Here is a 24,531-nt window from a genome sequence, read left to right as displayed (position 1 = left end):
ATTTTGGTGTTAATGCTGGAAACATTGTGTTGCCATAATATTCATGAGATCGATCTGTAGATCTAATTTGTCCGTTTGCATGTTTAATACAGAAATCGACGTTTGTAGGATGCTTAATAATGACAAATATAGAGAAGATAGGTTGCCTGTATCAATTTGATTGATATATTTTTTAGATTTATAGCTTTCATATCCTCCTATCTTCGAATTATCCAGCTGCAATGGTGATATACTTGGACTTTTCCCTATTTGGATATCAAATTGATCCTGCCTTGGGTTAAATACTGGACCATATATTGAATTATTCTTTGAATCCGTTGGAATTTGGGATGAAGAGTGGCTTGGTATTTATATAATTGAGAAAAGGTCCTGATTTATTGCAGTGCCAATTGATCTTCTTGCAAAAACTTGATCCGGTTTGTATGATTGGTTTTTAGTTTCTACTTGTGGTATTGCAGGAATGGTTGCCAAGTTTGTCTGATTTATTGTTTTTGTCTCCAAGGCTTTTACAAGTTCTGTGTTATCCGTTATTAATGTAGAATGCACACATGAAGCTTGCAGTTCATCCTCCTTCGAACCCTTGGTGACATGGGGGTTAAGGGGAAATCGTAGCATTGATTATGCTCAACCAGTTTATCTCTGTTAGGAGTTGAGTGAAGGTGATCCAGTGTTTTCATCTTTGGCGCCATCTCTAGTCCGCCGTGTTGTTGATTTTTCTCCTTGAAATCAGTAGCCAAATCCATAGCTATTTCCTTGGTGAATTCTGAGTCATTCTTATGACTGTTCACGGAATGTATAATTGCCTGTACAGTGATTTTTTAAATTGCTTTTTAATTGATGGGTGTTTGCTTGATTTTCCCCATCTATTGAATCTGTTGTTCTTTGATCCGTTTTTAGTTCACTTTCACTGTATATAGGCTCTGTAATTGGTATGGTTGCATAAGATGTTAATTGTTGTACCTCTTATGTTTTTGAAGCCATTGATTTTTGTGGCGCAAAAGTAGTGAGCAGACCCTTTATTTTTCCTGTTTCAGAAAAGTTTGCTGCCACAGGGTCTTTCAGAAAGAAAATGTAATCATTTTGTTCCATCTTTCCGCTTTTCCAAAATAAGTTTCCATTGGTGAAATTATTGGGATAGAGTGGCTTATTGTTCCTTGTGATCCTGTTTGAGATGTCCCCCCTGTTGTAGTTGACTTCTTTTGCAACTTTTTTGGTTTGTTTAATTTTTGTAATGGGAGTACTTGCCTAACCTGTCCTGATGTCATTTCACCTGTTCCTCTTTTTAGGTATAACACCCGTTGGCAATAGCCGTCCAAGCTGCCTTTTAATTGCCTTCCGGTTTCTTTCAACAGCAGCAACCAGATTAGTAGAGGTTCCCACTATCACCAGAAGCCAGATGTCACAATAGCCAGGTAGCCAGCCCGTATCCCGACCCCTATCTCTTTTCCAGAGTCAAGTGTGGTTTTAGGCCCCTTGTGTTGAGAATAGGTAAAATCGTTTTCTGCAAGCTGTCGAACCTTTTTTCACTAGCATCATCATTAGTTAATCCATTGCTTCTATTCTAGAGATCTACCGGATAAAGTGTTTGCCGGTATTGACTTGTGGCACTGGTGGTAAGGGGTTATAGGGATGTGCCTTCTATTCAGTGTAAGGAAAATAGAGTATGTTGGTGCATATTGGTGGTCCTTTTTTCAGATTGCACTTTATGGTTAATGAGGAACTGGGCTTGGGGTATGTAGATGATTCTGCTAAGCTTGCCCCTTTGCTGCTTTGGTGCTCTATCTGGCTGAAGTAGGAGGCAGCCCTGAATTGTGAAATCATCTCTGACTGCATCTCTCAACCTCACATTGTTCTAGCATCATTTGGTTGAGATATATTAGAGAGTCACTTAGCACCCTAGGCTGGCCACATGTTTTTGAGAACCTCTCTCCAATTTCCAAAAAGGATTTGAGATGGATTAGGGAACGTTTTCTGATACAGAGAAGAACATCAAGGGAGGACAGGGAATTATTGAAACCTACAGTAACATTTTTGTCTCTTGCAAACCACGCAAAGTGTGGCTACATATCTGCTCCTGACTAGGGGCACCTAGGAACAGATGTCGATGACCCGCATTAGACTAGAGTCTATCAGGTGGCTGTTATGCTTCCCTCAGGGTTAGTTTGCCCCCTCTGACATATGTCTATGCCAGTGTAATGAGACATCACTACAGACCCTGCTGCTCCTTATTCTGTTTTGTAAATGTTATCTTCCCCTCACCAAAAGGTTTCTAGTCCCTGTTCTCTGAAAATGTAAGATTAGCAAATGCAGGGTTGCTGTTCGTTCAACAACTAGACTGTCCCATTGTCTGTCATGCTGTAGGTCCTTTGTTTAGGTCTCGCCTGATGCGCTGTCTCTTCGAGACATTTAGTAAGTGGCTTTTAAAAGTGCCCCCAAAGGCTTTTGCTGGCCTACACCTTGCCTTCCCGAGCTTTTGCACGTGCACAGCTGCCATCTGTGTTTTTATTGCTGTAATCAGACTCCTCTGCTTGCACTACCCCCTCCCTTTTCCCCCTCCCTCCTGGTCAGCTTCATTTGTGTCTTCTAGCTGTGAATCATGCTCCTCTGCTCGCACTCCCCCTCCCTTCTCCCCCTCCTCCCCCTCGTCAGTTTTCATTTGTGTCTTCTATCACTGTGAATGCTCCTGCTTCCACCAGGCACACACACCATCAGTCGTCAGTGCACGCTTCCACCAGGCACACACACCACCAGCCGCCGGTGCACGTTTCCACCAGGCACACACACCACCAGTCATCAGTGCAGCTTCCACCAGGCACACACACCACAAGCCGTCAGTGCACGCTTCCACCAGGCACACACACCACCACCCGTCAGTGCACGCTTCCACCAGGCACACACACCCCCAGCCGTCAGTGCACACTTTCACCAGGCACACATACTACCAGCCATCACACACTACCAGCCGTCAGTGCAGGCTTTCGCCAGGCACACACACACCACCAGCCATCGGTGCACGCTTTCACCGGGCACACGCACCATGAGCCGTCAATGTACGCTTTCACCAGGCACACACACCACCAGCCATCAGTGCACGCTTCCACCAGGCACACACACTACCAGCCGTCAGTGCACGCTTCCACCAGACACACACACCACCAGCCACCAGTGCACGCTTCCACCAGGCACACACACCACCAGCCATCAGTGCACGCTTCCACCAGGCACACACACCACCAGCCGTCAGTGCACGCTTTCACCAGGCACACACCACCAGCCGTCACTGCAGCAGGCAGGCTCTTCGCAGAGTTTCTTGGTAAATAAGTGTTCGATGCCTGGCAGGGAGTGGGTCGAGTTTCCTTAAACCATGCTGAGTATGCAGGTGCAGTGCATGAACTCAGTCTGTGTGAGTGAGTCATGCTGCCAGGGGCTCACTCACTCCACACTTGTAAATTGCGCCTGCACCAGGCTTTTTCTCAATTGCATAGTTTGGCGCATGCGCATAGCTAGGCAGCCCCCACACCCCCGGGAATGTCTGCTTCCTACAACCAGAATGGAAACAACATTCAGAGCAATGAAAACGAGTTCATTTGATGCAAAGAACTGTTAACAAAAACTATGTCCAGCTATTGTAGGTCTGGCAACTTAAACCAAAACAGCAACAAAAAACAAACAAGCATTGGCATAGCCAATAGGTCTCACTTTTTGGACCCTATAAGTACTTAGGTATGCAGCAGAATATCCTTGGTGCAACAACACCAACTGTTGCATGGCTAAACACTTATAAGGTCCCAAATGCGCGACCTATTGGCTATGCCAATGCTCGTTTTAAAATGCACTATGATGTTTTAATGAACAGGCCTTATCGCTTTGTTGTTTTTTAGCAGTTTTTATCATTTTAATCTCACATGTTTCTATGTGTGTCTTAATTTTATTTACTGCATGGGAATTTGTTTTATGTTAATTGTACAGTGACAAATCTTTTATGATCTGATTTTATGAGATTGAATTAAGAAATGTAGAATCTTGAGTGATGGACATTAGTGCTTTCGGTGATTTTTTCAAAGTGATCAATGCGCAGAACCAAAATGCCTTCTGATTCCTAAGGCTGTCCACAAGGATAGACTGGAGACCGGATTGAGGTTGACATACTAGTTTTTCATGCTTCCTTACTAATAGGCACATTTCCCCACAATAGTTTAAGTGAACTCCTTGATGGTCAGGTTAGCTCCACTGAGGACTCTTATTTGAGAGCAACTATATCCTGAGGACACAGTAGGCAAGCTTGTTCAAATGGCAGTCAAGGTCTTTTGTGGCTGTAACATTTTGCAGTTTGGATCAACTTTTGTGCCAGGTACACTGTGCAGCACACCTGTAGGGCCTGCTGGAGGGAGGAATTTGCATGTCTTTCTCTTGGACAAGGCTTCTTCTCCACTGTTAGGACCTTGACGAGGAAGACCTGGAATAGGTGTAATGAAGATTGTGGATGCCGGCTTGTTACCTTAACTTGTGCTTAGAAATTTCAAAAGGCCACCAGCAGCACCGCATCTCTGTGCCAATGGTACTGCAGAATGGCCGAATGATAGTGCAAGGCCCTGTCCCAGAATGGTAGCAGGCAGACTTTGATGGTGCTCTGTACTGATAACGAAGTGATCAATCTATTGTAACATTGATGGCAGGGCCGTACGTTCTGATAAACGCATCAATTTTACAAACCATTGCATAACAAGTGCAGCGTATTTCTAAACCTGCATCAACAAAGTCCTTAATGTAATAGAAATGCAACGATTACTGTTAAATCCAACAAATTACCATTAACCTTTTTTCTGTATAAGTGTAGTGCGTGTTTAATTCCGTTCTTAAGGACTGTTGCTATGGAAACATCAATAAATAATGGCGCTGAAACATCTTGACGGTTAGAGCAACCGATAAATAATATGGGTTGATTCCACAACATAGTTTAACCTGTGACCTGTATGGCAATAAGCAAAGCCATGCTGAACAATTATAGCTTTGTATTAATTTTTTTAGTTCTATTAAATAAACGACATAGGATATAATTTTTATTTCAGTCAGTGAAAATCTGGAGAATTGGTAGTGCTATTTTGTTAGTCAAAAGTCTAAAAAGCTGCAATGAACGGTCTGTAGTCAGTCAAAAAAAAGTACCGAGCTCACAGGCCCTGAATTAATTCACTTTCTTTTAAACAAATAGCACCTTGCCACTCTTTTTATGCAAACCTAAACTACATAGCCTTTAACGTACTGCCAAATAAGAAAAAATATTTTAAAGTGCATGTTGTTTGCTTATGCCTTTTGGAATACCTTTCATTTTACTGCAATTTGGAGTTATTTTTCTGTCACTTTGCATTCGCATTCAAAGTGACACACAGAAATTCTCACTGTAAAAGACGAAAAAAACTCCCTTAGGGTTTGCTTATGGATGTCAGCAGTCACAAAGAAGAGGTGTAGTGCACAGCAAGCCTTCTGTAGGTCACAGAAATGTCAAGTCGTGCTGTTTTTTTCGATGGTATAGTACCCTGTGCTATCACTAAAACATATTCTCTGTACTTTCTTAAAATGCATGTCAAAATCAGGAGGTGACAAATGCAAGAAAACATAGGCACAGTCCAGTAGATTTGGCTGCCACCAAATGGCGAACCTGATGAGCAGTGGCAGCTGGTGATCTTTGTTAGTGATGGGACGTGAATTTCACCGAGTGGGTGAGCGTGAATTCCCATGGGGAGTTTGGGGTTCTCCTGCACAGAACATTTTGAAAAAAGGGAACAAATTTGACATTGTACCACTCATTTTTTTCCATCTGCATTTGCTTAAATGCCATATCTTCTGAAAGAGAAGTATCTTACTACTCTCATGATGGTCCAAGCAAGCATTACCAGACATGCAAAAGGTGGTGGTAGGAAGAATGCAAATGGTATAACCACTAGCAAACTCTCGGGGTAGCATATCAACTCCTCTTTTTATTGCACACCATGCTACCTCAGATTCGACCTAGAAATATATAAATAATCCTTGATCCTGCTCCAATAGTAACTGTTTAGTCAAAATCAAATCAAATCAAAAATAGCTTTATTCGATTGTTAAATATCAATCATAAAAGCATACAATTAAAATTTACCACATTTCATTACATATTATAAAATCACCATGTTATAAAAAGAAACATATGCAAAACTTGTACAACAATTCATTATTAGCTGGTTTCCACTCAGTTCATCATCACTATACATAAAGTGCAACTACATGACCATGGTTTTTCTCCAGTATACCACTTTTTTCAAAAGAACTGTGATTATTGCAATGCCTCTTTCATTATGCAAATATTGCAAACAAAGCAAGGCTAGAGGACATTGGCGCAGTCCCATCTGTTTCAAAAAGGCACCAAAATCCTGCGCCTAACAATAGCATAAAATTTACAAAATAAAATAACATGTATGGTGGTTTGGGGAGAGACATCATCACAAGGACAAGGCTGGAGATCTCGCGACCAGTCATTAAGGGCTGGAAAACTAACCAATCTATGAAAGATCCCCAGCCTAAAACGGGTTAATAAAAATCTGTCATAAATGCCGGGAACAAAAGTCAAATAGGGTTGAATATTAAAAGTGGTTAATAACAATTGATGTTGCAGGACAGTTGGTTTTAAAATCTCTGTTGACATTCTTAAAGTGTCCAACAGAGTCAGGCCCTCTTTCAAGAGGATTTGAGAAATGCTCTGGTTACCGAGAACCTTACAAAACTTAAACACATATCTCAGCCAGGGGATCCTCATTACTCCTTCCAATTTCAAAATATCCGACAGAATGTCCCTATTCAGCTTTGTTTCCTCTTTTGTCCACAGCCTGTGCCATAGTAGCACAGCCTCAAGCTTAATTAAGTCAGATATGAATGGAAGGCCTAATTCTGCATGGCAGATATACCCTGACGTACTGTTTGGAACAGCTACAATATATTTTAAGAAAGAGTTTTCAACTACCTGAATGGGTGTAGAGTCGGCAAAGCCCCATACCCCACTCCCATAAGTAGCAGCAGATACACATTTTGCCTTATAGATTTTAATTAACTCGGCGGGAGGTCTTTTACCCAATTTTTTGGCAAAAGTGATAAGGGCAGAAGTAGAACGTGCCATCGCCAGTTTCTTCGCTGCTACAGCTTGTGCCCAGGACTCATTCTGTGCAAATAATATGCCTAAATAAGAAAATTGCTTGGTTGCCTCAAGCTTCTGTCCTGCAATAAAAACAGCCCTATTAATCTTAAAACCCTTGCCACAGCGCATAATGAATGTTTTGGAAGAGTTCACCCTTAATCCAAGATCTTTCATGAAGAGTGTGAAACTATACACCACGCGCTGAAGACCCACTTGGGCACGAGACATTAGCACAGCATCGTCTGCGTACAAAAGGGCCGGAATTGGGCGGCCAGATACATACGGGGAATCTAAGCTATCTTTGCACAAGGCCACCTCCTAACCATTTATATACAGATTAAAAAGGAATGGAGCCAGGACACATCCCTGCCTGACTCCACTCCTAATCGGGATTGCAGCCGTGCGTTCACCCTTCAGGCCATAGCGAACGCGAGCTGACGCATCGCTATAAAAACGTTTAAGAAAATAAATAATATTTACATCAACCCCTAAGTGTCCTAGCAAGCTCCATAGTTTAGAGTGGACCACGCAGTCAAATGCGGCCGAGTGGTCCACAAAAGCTAGGAACAGATTTCCTTTCTTAGCCCTTGTGTACTTTCCCACCAGCATTAAAAGATTTAAGCCTTGCTCTACCGTTCCTAGGCCCGCCCGGAATCCATATTGTAAATCAGATAAAATGGAGTTTTCATCAGCCGAATCCAGGAGACGCTCCAATATTATCCGCCCAGCTATCTTTGTGAAAGAATCGAGCAGAAAGATAGGTCTATAACATCCCGGATCGTGTCTATCCCCTTTTTTGAAGATAGGCACAATTATGGACTCCACTCAGGTGGATAAAAATCCAGTATTACAGCTTGCAATAAGCACCTGGACCAAAAGAGGCCCCCACAGAGAAATGCTTGCCTTGAATATGTCTATGGGGACACCATCCGGGCCAGGTGCCTTACCACCCTGGCTAGCATGGAGGGCCCTTTCAACTTCCTCCAAGGCAGACGCCAAATTCCTTGAATTAGAATAGACAACAGTGGGACAAAGGGCAAGTGATAATTCATCTCCCTCGTAAACCTGAGCAAAGTGCCTAATCCAATCCGCTTCTGGAATGGCTATCTCTATTTTAGGGCCAGTCTCTTCCGCTAGGAAAGGAGTTCTAATGACCTTCCAAAAGCCTGCACTATCATCATTTACAGATGCTACATGCAGAGCTTCCCAGGCCTCTAGTTTTAACGTGTTCTTCCTGTCTCTCATTGCTAGTTTATATAAATTCCTACGTCTCCTCACCTCAGTGATACTTCTTGGATTTTTATGAAGTTCTTTCTTTAAGAGTGCTTAGGATTTTTTTTTTTTTTTATAAAGTTGTTTTTATTGCAGAATTAGAAACAAGCCCTCAAAACAGGCCAACCAGTGCACTTATGACATCACAAAGCATATAAAAGACCCGAAAGTCGTACACAGCCATTTAGCCCACATCCCGGAGGCCTGGCGGCGCGCCAAGTCATCTTAGCAAGAAGATGTCACAGTGCTCACCTCACATGGGCGTTCGGTTAACCTCACCATTCAGTATCTGGTTTTACCCCCCTAAAATCCCACCCCCCCTGCACTATCAAGCTTATATAGACGTCTTGCGGGGACCGCGTCAGTATTGGACACCCGCTTCCATGCAGTTCTGCCAATGTCTTTCTAGAGACCTTCTCCAGGGTCCCACTATTATCCCTTCCCGGATACCTGTCTTTGTCCCTCGGGAGCCTCACTACTGTAATCCAGCCCTATGTGCCATCTGCTGGCACCCTTCTGAACTGTGTCGCAGTGCCTAACTACCCCTTTCAAACCACCCTCTCAACTGCTGCTGATGTGGGCATACGCAATCTGCACTGATAATCGATCACGTCACCTATCGGGAGTCGCTTACGGTCGTTTAATCCTCACGGAGTCCTATTCATTCAACGCGCCACATCGTCATTCTCTATCATGTAGTCACGCAATGCTTGAACTATCGTTTCCCATGCTCTCGCCATTTCTAAACTTTTCTCGTTATCAGTCCTGGTAGCCTGTCGCATTCTGAGAACACTTTCGCATCCGGGCCATTTCAGCAGCTCATTCATCCACCTCCTCACTGACGGGCCTTCTTTAGATTTCCAGTGCCAGGTGATCTCTCTCTGAGCCAACACGAGTCCCAGATCAATAAATTTGCTCGTGATTTTCGTCCTCTTCGTGTGAGGGAACCAAAGCAGTAGACATGCCGCCATGTCAAAGTCCACTTCCCTATCCGTAACCACATTCAGGAGTTCCCCCACTTCAGGCCAGTATGTCCCTAGCCTCGGACACCCCCACAACAGGTGATCCAGGTCAACCTCAGGCGCCAAGCACCTCGGGCACGTTGCGTCATGCACCCGAAAGTACCGCTTGATCCTCTCCGGGGTCAAGTAGGCTCTAAGGATGATGAAGAAATGGACCTGCTGGAATCTCGCGTTCCTCGTGCCCTTCCATGTTCGTTCCAGAACATGGCCCCAGACTGTGTCTGGTATGGGCTTACCTATGCTGTCCTCCCATCTCGTCTTCAGAGCTAGCAGCGGTTCCAGTCCCTCATTTAACATTCTAGTGTGGAGGCAAGTTATCGCTTTGGTAGTGCCCGCAGCCATCACCACGTATTGGCATGCCATGGTCGTATCCGGCTCAGCTAGCCCTCCCTTCCAGTGTCTCTGCATCGCCGCAATCACTGCTGCGTGCAGTAGGAAATTCCCGTCCGGTAGGCCAAACTGTTCCTGCAACTTCTGAAAGGGGACCAATACCCCATCTATGTACAAGTCCCCCACCATCTGCAAGCCCAACTCCTCCCATTCTAACAACGGGGACCAATCGCCCCCATGCGGCAGCGCGGTCAGCATCCCCAGTGGTATCTCCGGTGCATATGGCCGGGTCCTTTTCGCTCTCTTCAGACTCCTGTGCCAACATAATCTGAGTGTCCTTTCCTCCATTGTGAGGTCCCTCAGAACTAGTGTCTGTTGCATGACCATGTAGGACAAGACATGCCGCTGGATACCAATCCCTTGTTCGTGGTCAGGTCCCCTGAATTCTCTGGCAACGTGTTGCGTTAATATGTGCAGTTGTGCTGCCAGGTAGTATAATTCAAAATCGGGGACTGCTAACCCCCCTTCGAGCCTGGGCCTAGTCAGGGTACCCAACGCCACCCTGCGGCGTCCGTGCCCCCAGAGGAAGCCAGTTACCAACACCTTCAGTTCTTTAAAGATCCGCTGTGGGATCCATATCAGCAGTGTCCGGAAATAGTAAAGCAACCGCGGAAGTGCTACCATCTTCAATAACGCCACTCGGCCCAACACCGACAGGGGGAGGGAGGCCCAAAAAGCCATGCAACCCCTCAGCGCGCGCACGCAACGTCCTATGTTACCCTCCAACAGGTTCGTGGCCTCATGGTAGATGCGTACACCTAGGTAAGTGAAGCAGGAGGGCTCCCATACCACCTCCATCGTGAGGTGGGGGCACGGTGTGCCCGTCCGTAGTGGAAACACACAGGTTTTAGTCCAATTCACCTTAAGGCCTGACAACTGACCAAATCTAGATAGCATGGCCACTGCTCCCTCCAGGGCTCGTTCGGTGTCCGCTAGGTATAGTAACAGATCATCTGCATACAATGATATATAATGCGACTCTGCTCCCTGCGCGATCCCTTGATATATTGCACCTGACCTTGCCCGTGCCGCCAGCGGTTCTATCGCTAGTGCGAACAACAAGGGGGAGAGCGAGCCGCCCTGCCTCGTCCCCCTACGCACAGGGTAAGCCGAAGATATAACCGACCCCAGTCGTACCCTTGCCGTCGCAGACGAATAGAGAACCCTTGTCCACCTCCTAAATCCTTCTCCTACGCCGAATTTCACCAACACCTCATCTAGGTACCCCCACTCGAGGCTATCGAAAGCCTTTTCGATATCAACTGATAATACAGCGGGGGCATAAGGTGAGGACCTGGCACTGTCTAATATCCGGATCAGTCGGCGTATATTCATTGAAGTATTCCTGGTAGGGATAAACCCTGCTTGGTCCCTGTGTACCAGTTTGGTCATGTGCGGCAGTAATCTGGTGGCCAGGATACGACTCAAGATCTTATAATCCACCGTCAGCATAGACAAGGGCCGATAAGACGTCACATCCAATGCCTCTCTGCCTGGTTTCAGCAGCGGCACTACCAGCGCTTCCCTCATTGATTCGGGCAAGTGTCCCACCTTCACGGCTTCCGAATATACCAGCAATAGTTTGGGTGCTAATATATCGACAAATTTGGCATAGAATTCAATCGGCAATCCATCCACCCCCGATGTTTTATTTCTGGCCATCTGTTTAATGGCTACCCTAATCTCTGACATTGTTATGGGCCCCCCTGGGTCGTTCGCATCCTCGCCATCTAGCGCTGGTAGTGGGACCAATTCCAAGTATTCACCTATCTCAGAGATTTCCACCTCTAGTTGGCATGCATATAAACCTGTGTAATAAGACTGAAAGCGCGCCAGAACTGCCAATTGCGAGTAAACTACATCCCCCTTCCCCGTTCTTATACTCATGATCGGGCACCCTCTAGGCTCCGGGTTGGCGAGCTTGGCAAGGAGCGTACCTACTTTATCTCTTTCCGCGTGTATCTTAATGGTGTACAGCTTATAATCATAGCACTTCAGCCGTTCCGTTTCAGTCGCCACCACCTCCTTAGCCTCAAGCAACTGCTCCTGTAAGTCCGGTCGTTCAGGCCTACGCTGTTCTAATCCCCTCAACACCTCTTCCGCCTTCGCCAAATCATTCAAGACTGTCGTCCGTACATTCGAGAACCTGCCCATGCACACGCCTCTCACCACCACTTTCATTGCATCCCATTCCAACGATCTTGTGGTGGCTGATCCCTCGTTCATCTCAAAATAGCGTTCAATGCCCTGTTGGACCGTTTCACTAAACACCGGATCCTCTAGTGTGTCAGGCCGCAGCCTCCATGTTGGAACCACTGACCTCACCCGCTGCCACTGCATTAACACCAATAAGGGATTATAATCTGAGATGGTCCTGGTCAGATATTCCGTGTGAGTTATCACTGCCGCTAAGGGGCCACTACATAGTACCGAGTCTAATCTGACGTGTAATGCGTGCAATGCTGAAAAGAAGGAATAGTCCCTAATCTTAGGATGCTGCTTCCTCCATACATCTATCAGTCCCCACCTCTCCTGCCAGTCCTTCCTGTAAGCGGCTAGCCTGCGTACTGGGGAATCGGCCAATGGCGGGTGCGATCTATCCATTAGCACATCAGTGATCGAATTAAAGTCACCTCCCAAGAGGACGGGGCCCGCCAGAAAGCAGGCCAGCGAGCTCGTTAAATTATCAAAAAAGTGGGCCTGATCAGCATTGGGGCGTATACACTACATAGGACCACCTCTCTACCGTGTAGCCTCCCCTCTACCACCACGTATCTACCCTCAGGGTCTACCCGCTGGTTCGTGACCTGGAACGGTGTCCCCGCCCTTATCCATATCAGCACCCCTCTGGCAAATGCTGAGTATGTAGTGCCAAACACCTGACCACGCCACCTCCTCTGTAGTGCAGTGCATTCCTCTTTGGTCAAATGAGTCTCCTGCAACATTGCTATCTGAACGCCACGCCTCACCAAATAGGCATGCACCTTATGACGTCTCACCATCGTTCGAAGGCCACGGACATTCCATGTAATGCATTTCAAATCATGTAACGTCCCCATAATAGTCGTCTCTACACAGTATCAGTAATAAACAGTCGTTCCCCACATCGCTGCAGTTGTTCCCCCCCTTCAAAACCCCTCGAAAAACTCCCCAAACCCCTCTCCCCAGGACAGGGCCTAATAACCCAGCTTCAGCCCCGTTCCAAACCTTTAACACAGCACACATCACTCTAATCTGTGGTCGCCACCACAGAAGGCCTTAAGGGCAACAAGGGGGTGAGTGAGCGCCAATCCAGGGCAGGCAGAGCCCCCACCCCGCGCCCTCGATCCCATACTGCATTCACAGCTCCATACCTGATAGCCCATTAAATATCCGGAGAGTCTGTCCCAACAGGAGTATCGGACTTGTTCAGTGCTCTGAAACGTCATTCATTAAACAGGCCATCCGAAGTCTGTGGGGTGACCGCTGGTCCCTTCGCGCTCCCATCTTCCGACTCGTCTCCCCCAGATTTCCCCCCTTCTTCGCCAGAGTCCGACCCACCTGATGTCTTTTCTTGCTGCGATCCCGTAATGATCGCTGTTGCAGCCAATGCACCTTTCCTGTCTTCCGCCATCTGGAGATCCCGCATCGCTCTTTTGAGTTTATTCCGTTTGCGGATGCGCTGCGATTTCCTTATCTGGACCGGTTTTTGCCTTTCTCTCCCGCTTTTGTTTGCGCGATCCGTTCCAGCACGGTACAATTCAAGCCATGACCATGCCTCATCCGGGGTCTGGAAGAAGTGGGTCATCTCATCTAGTGTTGAAAATTAGTACGTTTTGGTGAACATTATCTGCGCCATCTTGCCTCTTCCCCTGATGCCACACTTTTGTCGTGCGCGCCCGCCATTTTTTAAGATGCCCCGATCAGAGCGAACCCTTTTGCATGCTGCTGGCCCCTGACATAGCCCTTCGCCTTCACTAAGCCTGCACGCTGACCACCCCCTGCTTGCACCTGCCTTGAGTCATAAACCCCTCTTCGGCGCTGCTCTGCCCCAGGCCCTCATCCTGTTCCCAGCGCGACACCTCCCTGCTTCCCTTTCATGATCTCCGGCCCTTAGATGCAAACCCCCTTTTTCCCTGTGTGCCCGTTTTGTCTTCCCCGTTCCCAGGCCGACACCCAGCTCTGCCGATACCATTCCTTGCCCCTCCCCGTACAATAGAAAGCTTCCCCCATCAAAGGATCCCCGGGTTGATCAAAGCCCCCACTCCATGAGATCCGATCGAACCCCCCACATTCCGTGAATCGGCGGAATATCCAGCTGCGTGATACTCATCACCTGTTGTGACTAGGGTGGGGACTTCAACTGTAAATGTGTGTGGGAACGGGCCCAAAGGGGATTTCCGGGAATATCTTTTCCATACATCAAAGCTTTAACATGAATGTGTAATCTACAATAAAGTCGTAAAACAGTGTATAAGAGGCCAGGCCTCAGAAATGTATCTAGAGCACCTCAGAACGATACCTTCTGTCCGTTTCGTTGTGTTCTCCTCCGGAGAAAATAAAAACCTTGTTTCCTGCTTTCCAGTCTCCAGCGCCTGCCTCTTCATTGATTAAATAACTAGAGGGTCACAGAGGCAATACCGCCGGGCAAATATCGATTGTCCCCGACCCGAATCAGGTTTTAACAATTGGCGTCCCAAGCGTGGGGCCCATCAGCGACTCGTGGATCCAGTGGGAGAGGTCCCGACGACAGAGTGAACGACTGCAACGATCGGGAGAGCTCTTGCCCAATAGACCCTCGTCTGGCAGCCGATCATCCGAACTTCACTAGTTCCGAACAGACCTCTCTCGAGTGATCTACGGTCCTGACTGGGGACCATCAGGAGTGCCGTGAGAAATACGAGAAAAAGAGGACGATCGGGCGCTGGATTCGGAAGACAAGAAACTGTCCACATGGTCCGGGTAAGGTCGTGTAATCACGACAAGTTACGAAATAATTGCTTGATTGTTTGATTGTTTACAAATACTAGTATTGCTCTTTATTTATTTGGAGATTCACTGTCTACAAACGGAGAAACAACGGGCTCTCTCTTTGCAAGCAGTGGAGGATAGGTAGGGCAGAAGCCGTGCTTATTTTTCTCCTCCACTCAATAATTACTTGAAACTGAACTGTTGTTCGCAAAACTATTGTCTCCTGGAGATTCCCTGTCTGCAAACAGGGAAGAGACCACCCTTTTTGCAGATAGTGAAAAGGGTAGGTAACGCAGATCTTTGCGGACCTACTCATTCTCCCCATTGTTATTTATTGGTCTTTTTGTTATTTTTGATCCATGAGGTATTCACTGCCTGCAAACAACGTTGAATAGAAATATTCTGTCCAGTCTTTGCACCTAGTGATAAGATAGGCAGTGCTGACTTTTTAGTCCCTCGTTACGAGCCGTCATGTCTGTCTTCTCCCCACTGATTAATAGCCTGTTTAGCCCGGACCGTGTATTAGAGGTGGACCATATAGCTCCACTAGAAGGCACCCCTAATAAGGACATGTTCATAAACTATGGATTAGTCACCATAGCCTATAATAAATTGTGGCACAGGTATACCGAAGAGAGTCAAGACAAACAGTGGCCACTGGCAGGATCCTTTGACCTTGATAAAATAGAAACGTTAGAAATAGCCCTTCGAAATAATAAGACAACGCCAATTATGCTCGACAGTCTCGGTATGTGGCGCAGAGAGGCTATGCAACGACAGAGAAAAGACGAGGACAAACCAAGTAGAGAAATATACCGACAGGACAACCCCAGGACATCGCTACCCACGACTTATCCCCCGACACTATGCAAAAGACGACCAGACTTAGGGCCAGACCAATGCGCTTTTTGTAGGTATGTCGGACACTGGAAAGCCCAATGCCCGACTCTACTGAGCGTGAGTAAAGGCAAAGGGCCGACAGGAACGACAGGCCGGCAGTACGAGAAAAAGCACGAGACAAAGAAGAACCCGACTTACATAGACAGACCAGACAGAACCACCAGGTTTGATTATGCCCGATGGCACAGATTTCGCCAGGACAATTTCAGCGGCATGCTCAAGTTTTCCTAGGTCGGGCAACGTCAAGACGGGAACCCAGCCTCGTTTCAAATTCACAGACGGAAAGAGATAATTATGACCAATAACTGTTTTATATTCGTCTTGGGTCTTTGTATGTCGTACTTGTACTGTCCCCCGTCTGAGTTTGTGTGTATGTAATGTACAAATCTGCGTCATCCCTCTACACGTGTTTCCGTGTTACTCAACCTCTGTTAGCAGAAACTTAGCATAAAAGCAACCTGGAAAGAAAGAAATGGTAAAACAAAATCCGTAGACCATTAATGAACTAGAACTTTTAATTTAGCACAACAAACAAGGAATAATAACGGTAAACTGTAGAAAATGAAAGTCAAACAGAACATTCGCCCCCCCCCCATTCTGGAACCTTCCAAAGTAGGGCAGGGTTACGGCTACGCCCAACCAACGGCAACCCATATAAGGCGGGCCCGGCCGCCAACTCTTGGTCAGGAAATCTTAACGTATGGGGGAGCCGGAGGAGAGGCAGGAGCCAGCAGCCGGGGCAGTTGTAGGTAGTCCCGCCACATGTCTCCTCAGCCAGCCGCAACGGGCCTGGATAGACTTAAGTAGTCCCGCCACATGTCCAGAGGAGAACGAGGCACCTTTTTTCCTTTTCTCTTCCGTAACAGCCGCAGCAGCTCTGGACGGCGGGATGTCCTGCACGTACCTCCACCACAATTTGTCCAAGTTGGGCTGGGAGGGAGAGGCGACGCGGACGAGCCTCTCCCACCTCCACCGATAGGAGGTCCCCCAGCCCCCGGCCCGACGCCGAACACCCCCAGTCAGGCGATGGTGCCAATACTTCCACAGCACCGAACACACCATGGTGGCACCCCAGTACTTGCGCAGCACCGAACGTGCAATGGTGGCCATATTTTCGGAACACCGAACCTGCAATGACTGCACTGATACTCGTGCCGCGCCGAATGCGCGCCACAGGTGGCCATACTCCCACAGCACTGAGCCCAGGACTTGGGGAACACCGGATGTGGAGAGACCTTCATGCGGGGCGATGAAAAGGATCGGCATGGAGTGCACCGGGAGAAGGAGACGATGCGGACGAGTCTCCCTCGCCCCCCCCAGGTGGGGGCATCACAGCTGCACCCCAGCTGAACGTCCCGCTTTCACACAACAGGGACCTCTTCCTTTCACTCCGAAGGATCTCTCCCACTCTTGCAAACTCGACGAGAGTGGCCCCTGTAGGGCCTCAAAATGGCGTCTGGGTCCGCTGGAAGGCGGGCCCCGGCCACTAGAGTAACTTTGACCAGCAATATAACTCGAACATTTGCCCCCTGGAGCACGAGCCCCCATCTCCGACAGCATCTCCGCAGCCTTGAAGATCCTACAAAGGTCCCCGGCGGAACCTTCGGCCTCTGCAGGCTTCCGGTAAGGGACGGCTGCCTTGATCGCCAACGAAACAAACATGACATTGCCACTCCTTCTGTTAGCATGAATTCTAGAACTGCCGAAAAGGACTCTGGTCCAAACTGCCAGTAATGGGAAACATTTCCCCCTGATGCTGCTTCCGGACTGAGCCGGCCCCGCCCAAAATGGCGCTGGTATCAATCGGAACTTACGAACACCTCGTGGTGTTCCTTCGCACTAATATAAACTTGATGTTCCGAGATTTTATATGATCCTTTGTACACTTGGCTAGAAAAGACAAGGAGAACTCACTCGACGAACAGTATGAAAGGATCCCCGTTACAAATGTTGATTACAAATGTACAATGTATTATATTTTTATAACTGATGTAAACCTCATTTACGACGCACACGTACGGTATGCATATAGGAAATCTGATTACCACTATTATGATTATGCTTCTAAATTATGAAAATAAATGCCCCCGAACCCCCAGCCAATTAATAGACGTTTTAGTCTCTTACAAATGAATGAGTAAAACTTTCCGATGTTTTTATTGCTGCAAACGACACCCCCCACTGTACGCACTTTAGCCATTGCCACGACCGGCCAAATACGACCGCACCCTCATAATCCTCATGCTGACATGATTTTGCAAAATAAAGTTTTTGAAACTATGGACGGGTATTGCATGCGTTATTTTTAAAAAATGTGGGATCGGTGGGAAAGTTCTTTTCTGTGCACCCTACTCTGCTCTCTCTTTAAGGTTAAAAGAAGATGGTTGCCCAGCCCTGGAGGACGGATCGGATCGACAACACGACACTCCGCCTTCAACGTACGCGACTGACCCATGAGCTCTCGCGTAGAGGAAGACCTTGACTTCCAAGGATGGGTAAAACGAACGGTGTAAATAAGGGAATGTAAAAGGAGGGTGAAATGAAATAATGTAAATGTTATAAAGTACAACGTTCCAAAGTATCAGGGAACGGAGCTGACCCAAGAACCGAAGAACCTTAGAACGCCACAGCGTTGAACGAGGTTTTAAGGATCCCGATAGTGAGATACATCCTTTGACTAGATACCTCGCACTAAGCACCTCTGGTTTCCTTTTTACGTTTCCCCGCACACGACCTATATGGACACACTACCCCCCCCTCGACTCCAGAAACCATATCCCCGGGGACCCTGCCCCGAGGAGGAAAGACGAGTAAGAGGTAAGTAAAGGACTTATGAATCCATGTATTTGAATATGTGCGAATGCTGTCTCCCCCACCCCCCTTTTTTCCCTCCCTCTGCAGGTTACATCAGAGATTACAGCCGAGGTGTGGCGAAGATCTGAAGCCTTGCCATGTCTAATACACGAAGCTGACTAGCGCCGCAAGGTGGTGTCTAAGCGCGCCTGCAAACTACTCACGTATCGAACAAACCCGAAAAATTAGCGCAACCTGATAAAAAGTGATCACCCTTAAACCAGACCGGACGAATGAACCCATGTCACGTATGATGCGAAACTATGAGGGAATGTGTGAGTGTGACTGAGGCGTCGACCCAACTGGTCGAAGGACCGAGAATGCGAGAAGTGCGACAAAATGGTACCTCCTTTCTTCTTTCCTTTTTCTCAAGGCACGTCCCCTCTACCCTGTCTAATGCTCAAACTGCATGATTACAAGATTCTAACGCAGACCCGTGAATGCCCTTTACTGTGTAATGCACTAAATAGCCTTTCTTGAATACACCGCCACCCTCTCTGTTGCACGTGTACTATTTAGCCTGCCGTTGCACTCTCTCTCTCTCTCTCTCTCTCTCTCTCTCTCTCTCTCTCTCTCTCTCTCTCTCTCTCTCTCTCTCTCTCTCTCTCTCTCTCTCTCTCTCTCTCCCTCTATTTTTGCACTCCCACTCTTCCGAGTGATTAGCCCCGAAATTGGCAGACTGCCACCCCTAGCACACCACCTAATTGGCTTCAAATACCGTCAGTATTTGCACAAAAACTTGTCTTTAATACAATCACCCTGAAGCCGCGTCATTACCTCTCCTTTTCCGCTAGAAGTCAATGAACCGAGGTTGGGCCGTAAGGGAAAGGACAGGTAAGACGACAGAGGTTCCCTAATCTGACCCGAAATAAGGGAACTACCTGTCAACGGCTCCTATGGTATAAAACAAGGACCTCAGAATACGCGACCCTCCCCTCCCCGAATTGTCGCAATACCCAAACCGGAAAAATGATCACCCCTGTTACCTCCCCTGTATCAGCCGCCCAAAAACTGGAATTATGAAACTACCCCTCATTTCCGGTTGTGAGAGATGGGTCGATTTATGCCCTTACCACAAGTTTCCTATGTCCCTGGTTGTTCCCCATAAAACCCCTGTCCTTCCTAATTAAGTAATCGGGCTGTAAAAGGTTACGTAGGATCCAGAGTGATGTTTTACAAGGTTAACAGACTAGTCCAAGGTAAAGAAATCATCGAAATGAACCCCGTAGTAGTTGAAAGGCAGGATGCATCGATAGAAAGGAAATGTTTAGTCATGTTCGTCTCTCAGCAAAATACCTGTGTAGTACCATGTTGACGACTCACAGTACCCTTTGTAAATGTAAAACTCTAGAGAACGGCATATCTTTGCCAGGTTCGTCTCACGGAGGTGGGTCACCATCAGATGAACTGTCGTGACTGTAATAAATAATTGTAAAGGAAAGTCATAGTAAATCCAACAGGCCCGTCACCGGTCATTCATATGCCAGTTGTGAACACTAATATAACGGGCATTTTTCATTCTTTGCCTGGAGCTGGGAGAGAAATAGACTTTTTGATTATCTTCATCTGCAAATTCTCTAAAGACTGTCTTTTCAAACTTGTTTAAGGGTACTGCTGTTGGAGGAGAGAAGGACCGGATGTGGGAGCACGAGGCCTGACTACAGACTAAGGAACACCTGCGACATTAGCCAAGGCGAGACCACGACAGAAAAGAGCTGCAGGACGAGGCACTGTTTTCGACAACATGAGAAGAAAGGGTCGACCTGATGCCCCTGCTCGATGTCCAGTGTCTGTCGACAAGTCCCCGCTCTCTGAATTCGGTCACACGCCCGCCTATTTGAAGTCTCTCGTTTCCCTAGTTTTGTTCCTAATTTGGCCTTGCTCCATCCCCCTTTTCCTCTGACCTACCCTATGGACTGTTTTGTACGCTCTTCTTCCATCTGAACTTTCTGACAAACACCTCAAAGGACACAGGGCGAAAAGGACCTTTTCGACCAGAAACGCGAGGAAAGGGTCGTGCCCTGCAACGCAGAACTTAGAACAGAGCTGGACTTATAGCTCCACCGCCGGTGCTCAACAGCGCCAACGAAAGGCAACAAAGAATGATGAGAACTCGTTAAACTTCGAACATTTGACATCTCCAATCGCCGTTTCTGCTAGACCTCATTTCTCTCCCAGCCGCCATCGTATTGATCATGCTCCAATCCGAACCTGATATATATGTAATAACCTGCCAGTATGAAATATGCTTGCTGCTCTCGCTACAGAATCGTTTTTGTATTGCATTCCTATGACTTTCCTGCTAAACAAATTGATCAAAGTTTATCAAATAGGCCCACCTCCTAAAAACTAGAAACGTTAAAATGTATTGTTTACAACTCTTTTCCTCTAGGGTTCCTACCGTTTTCTTTCTCATGCCCACCACAATAGAACCGAGTAGAAAATGAACCAGCAAGATGTCTTGAATATGTTAAAGGGAGGACTGTTGAAAATTAGTACGTTTTGGTGAACATTATCTGCGCCATCTTGCCTCTTCCCCTGATGCCACACTTTTGTCGTGCGCGCCCGCCATTTTTTAAGATGCCCCGATCAGAGCGAACCCTTTTGCATGCTGCTGGCCCCTGACATAGCCCTTCGCCTTCACTAAGCCTGCACGCTGACCACCCCCTGCTTGCACCTGCCTTGAGTCATAAACCCCTCTTCGGCGCTGCTCTGCCCCAGGCCCTCATCCTGTTCCCAGCGCGACACCTCCCTGCTTCCCTTTCATGATCTCCGGCCCTTAGATGCAAACCCCCTTTTTCCCTGTGTGCCCGTTTTGTCTTCCCCGTTCCCAGGCCGACACCCAGCTCTGCCGATACCATTCCTTGCCCCTCCCCGTACAATAGAAAGCTTCCCCCATCAAAGGATCCCCGGGTTGATCAAAGCCCCCACTCCATGAGATCCGATCGAACCCCCCACATTCCGTGAATCGGCGGAATATCCAGCTGCGTGATACTCATCACCTGTTGTGACTAGGGTGGGGACTTCAACTGTAAATGTGTGTGGGAACGGGCCCAAAGGGGATTTCCGGGAATATCTTTTCCATACATCAAAGCTTTAACATGAATGTGTAATCTACAATAAAGTCGTAAAACAGTGTATAAGAGGCCAGGCCTCAGAAATGTATCTAGAGCACCTCAGAACGATACCTTCTGTCCGTTTCGTTGTGTTCTCCTCCGGAGAAAATAAAAACCTTGTTTCCTGCTTTCCAGTCTCCAGCGCCTGCCTCTTCATTGATTAAATAACTAGAGGGTCACAGAGGCAATACCGCCGGGCAAATATCGATTGTCCCCGACCCGAATCAGGTTTTAACACTAGGATCACTCTCAATTTGGCTGGGAAGAGCAGGGAGTACTGAATCCCTTCGTCCCTCAGTTCTCTTTTCACGGATAAGAAGGACGCTCTGTGTTTCTGGACTTCCTGAGTGTAATCTGGGAAGACCGTAACCTTGTTATTGTCCACTTGAAAGGGGCCCAGTGAACGCGCTCTCTGTATCAGTAGGTCGCGATCCTTGTAGTGCAATAGTTTCACCACCATTGGTCTAGGTGGCCCGCCCTGTAGGGGTGGGCGGGCCGGGACCCTGTGTGCTCGCTCCAGAGAGAAGAAGGGAGAGAGACCCTCCGGCGCTACAACCGTTTTAAACCAGTTCTCCATATAGGTCACAGCGTCACCCCCTTCAATTTTTTCCGGAAGGCCCACCACCCTCACGTTATTCCTCCGATTGCGACTTTCAGCATCTTCCGCACGTCTCTCCAGCGTCGCCAGGCGGCCAAGGATGTCCGTCAGTTTATGTTCCTCCGTCACCACCGCCGGTTTCAACTCCTGAAGTAGTTGTTCATTCTCCTTTACCCTGTCTGAAAGCTTGGCATGGTCCGCCTTCAAGAGACCCAGCCCCGTTGCGACCTGCGCTATGTCTTGGTGCAGTGAGTCCTTCGTCGCGGTGATCGCTTCTAGTATGCCGTCTAGCCGCATGTTCAGCCTTTGTTCCTGTGTCGATGTATCCGACGGGGCATGGGTTCCGCCATCTTGAGCCAAGGCGGTCGCATCGTCGCGACCTTGTTTCACAGTTGATTCACCGCCGGTAGCGGCCATCTTGAGCGTCTCAGGCGCTGCCCTAGGGTCCTCCTCAAGAGCCACGTCAGTTCCTAGGCCCCTTGGCAAGGGAATGCCGTCCACCGACGCCTCCAAGCAGGGCTCAGTTGTAATCAGTACCGGGGCTCAGCTCCCGTAGCCAGAAGACCAGCTATGTATGCTACTCCTTTCCCCTGCACCCTCAAAGCGCCCGTGACCAAGGGGCCACCCCATACAGTTTGTGGTTGTTAGCTGCGCAGGCCCACCATTCCTCCATCTCAGGCCCAGGGAGCGTCCAATCCAGCCGCAGTGAACCAGCAGTGTGGTCCCAATAGAGCAGGCGGGCGTCTTCCAGAGCCGGCTGCGCCGGCTGCCCACGGGTGTTGCGCCGCTGAAGGCTGATGTCGCAGCTCTAAGCTCTGCGCTAAGTCGGCTCTGCCACCATGCTGTGAGCTCCCCAGTGGCACGCGATTCACCGTCTATTACCTGCTCCCTGCAACCTCCGCTGGGGCTTAGGGCACGGCCAGGACCGGTTCTCGATACCCTCGGCAACTGCGGCACTCAGGTCCGCTCTAGGAGCCGCATGGAAGCCTGTTGCCGGTCGGTGGTGTCCCTCGTGGAGGCGGCCAAACCCGTTTCCCTGCGCGGCCCCGTCCAAAATAAATCACGGCCGTTTCCTCAGAGGTCCCAGCAGCCACTGGGTGCAGGTGTCGCCTCTCGGGGGCAGTCCGCTTCTCATGCGGCCGCCATGTCGGGGAGCGGGGGGATGGGCGCCGCGTCCGCCGTTCCCTGGGGCTGCGAGGGCTTCGCACGTCTGCAGTGCAGTGCCGGAGATTCTCCCCGTCAAGCCCCCGCTCCGTTTGTCTTGCCAAGCAGTTGCTGATACCCCGGCTCAGTTCGGGCTCGCCTCGGCCTGTGGACAGTCCTTCAGTTCCTTTGTGCCGCCATTTTCTTCGTCCTCGGCCCGGCTCCTCCGAACTCCGGGACCGGATCTCAGCACAGTGTCCGAAGTCCCGCTGGCACCCAGACTCTTCTCTCCGCTCTTACAGCACCTCGCACGGTGAAACCGCACCTCTGGGAGCACCGATGGTAGGATTTTCAGGAGTGAATATCGGGATCAGGCGCGGAGCAGCACGCTCACACTGCCATCCCGGACGGCGTCCAAACCACGCCCCCAAGAGTGCTTAGGCTTGGGTGCATTTAGAATCAAACCATCCTCCCTGTGATCTGTTATTTTACATTGCCTAATAAGAGAATTCCTTATTGTATTTGTAATAGTTAAAAAAGAGGCAAGGATAGTTACAGGTGTGGTATCTTCACCCAAGCATATCGCAATCTCTGAACTACAATTAACAATTACTGTTTTAAGTATTTCTGATTGATCAACCATGGCCCATCGTATGGAATGTCCTATTACTTACCGGTAATCTTCATTACTCCGGGTCCCGTAGTCCTCAACACCTTCATACTTAACAAGTGGAGATGACCATCTCCCGACAGAAAAAAAAAAACAAGAGGAATGCTGGGACACTAATACTGCCCCTCCCCCCGGGAGCACATAAGCAGTACTCACCCAGCAGACCAACAAGCCCAGACAGGAAGGCCGGCCGCCTGGGAGGGAGGGAGGGGCGTATGAAGGTGTCGAGGACTACGGGACCGGAGTAATGAAGATTACCGGTAAGTAATAGGACATTACCCCCAGGTCCCTCCGTCCTCGACACCTTCATGCTTAACAAGTGGAGAATACCAAAGCAGAAAACCCGGCCTTCCGCACGCACAAGCACACCCAGGAAACCACAATAAAAGCAGCCACCCAAGGGAGCACCGAGAAGGAGGAAAGGAAGACCGCAGGAAACAACCGGCCCGCAACCC

At 48.3% G+C, this 24,531-nt stretch overlaps 1 protein-coding gene across 1 annotated transcript in view; it reads left to right on the top strand.

Moving 5' to 3' along the window:
- CAMKMT (calmodulin-lysine N-methyltransferase) overlaps positions 1-24,531 on the top strand; it is a 1,527,883-nt gene that overhangs the window by 606,849 nt on the left and 896,503 nt on the right. The gene's annotated exons all lie outside the window — the stretch shown is intronic.

The sequence above is a fragment of the Lissotriton helveticus genome, chromosome 6 (genome assembly GCF_964261635.1).
Source record: "Lissotriton helveticus chromosome 6, aLisHel1.1, whole genome shotgun sequence".
Taxonomy (NCBI): domain Eukaryota; kingdom Metazoa; phylum Chordata; class Amphibia; order Caudata; family Salamandridae; genus Lissotriton; species Lissotriton helveticus.
This window is presented reverse-complemented; position numbering and strand designations above follow the sequence as displayed.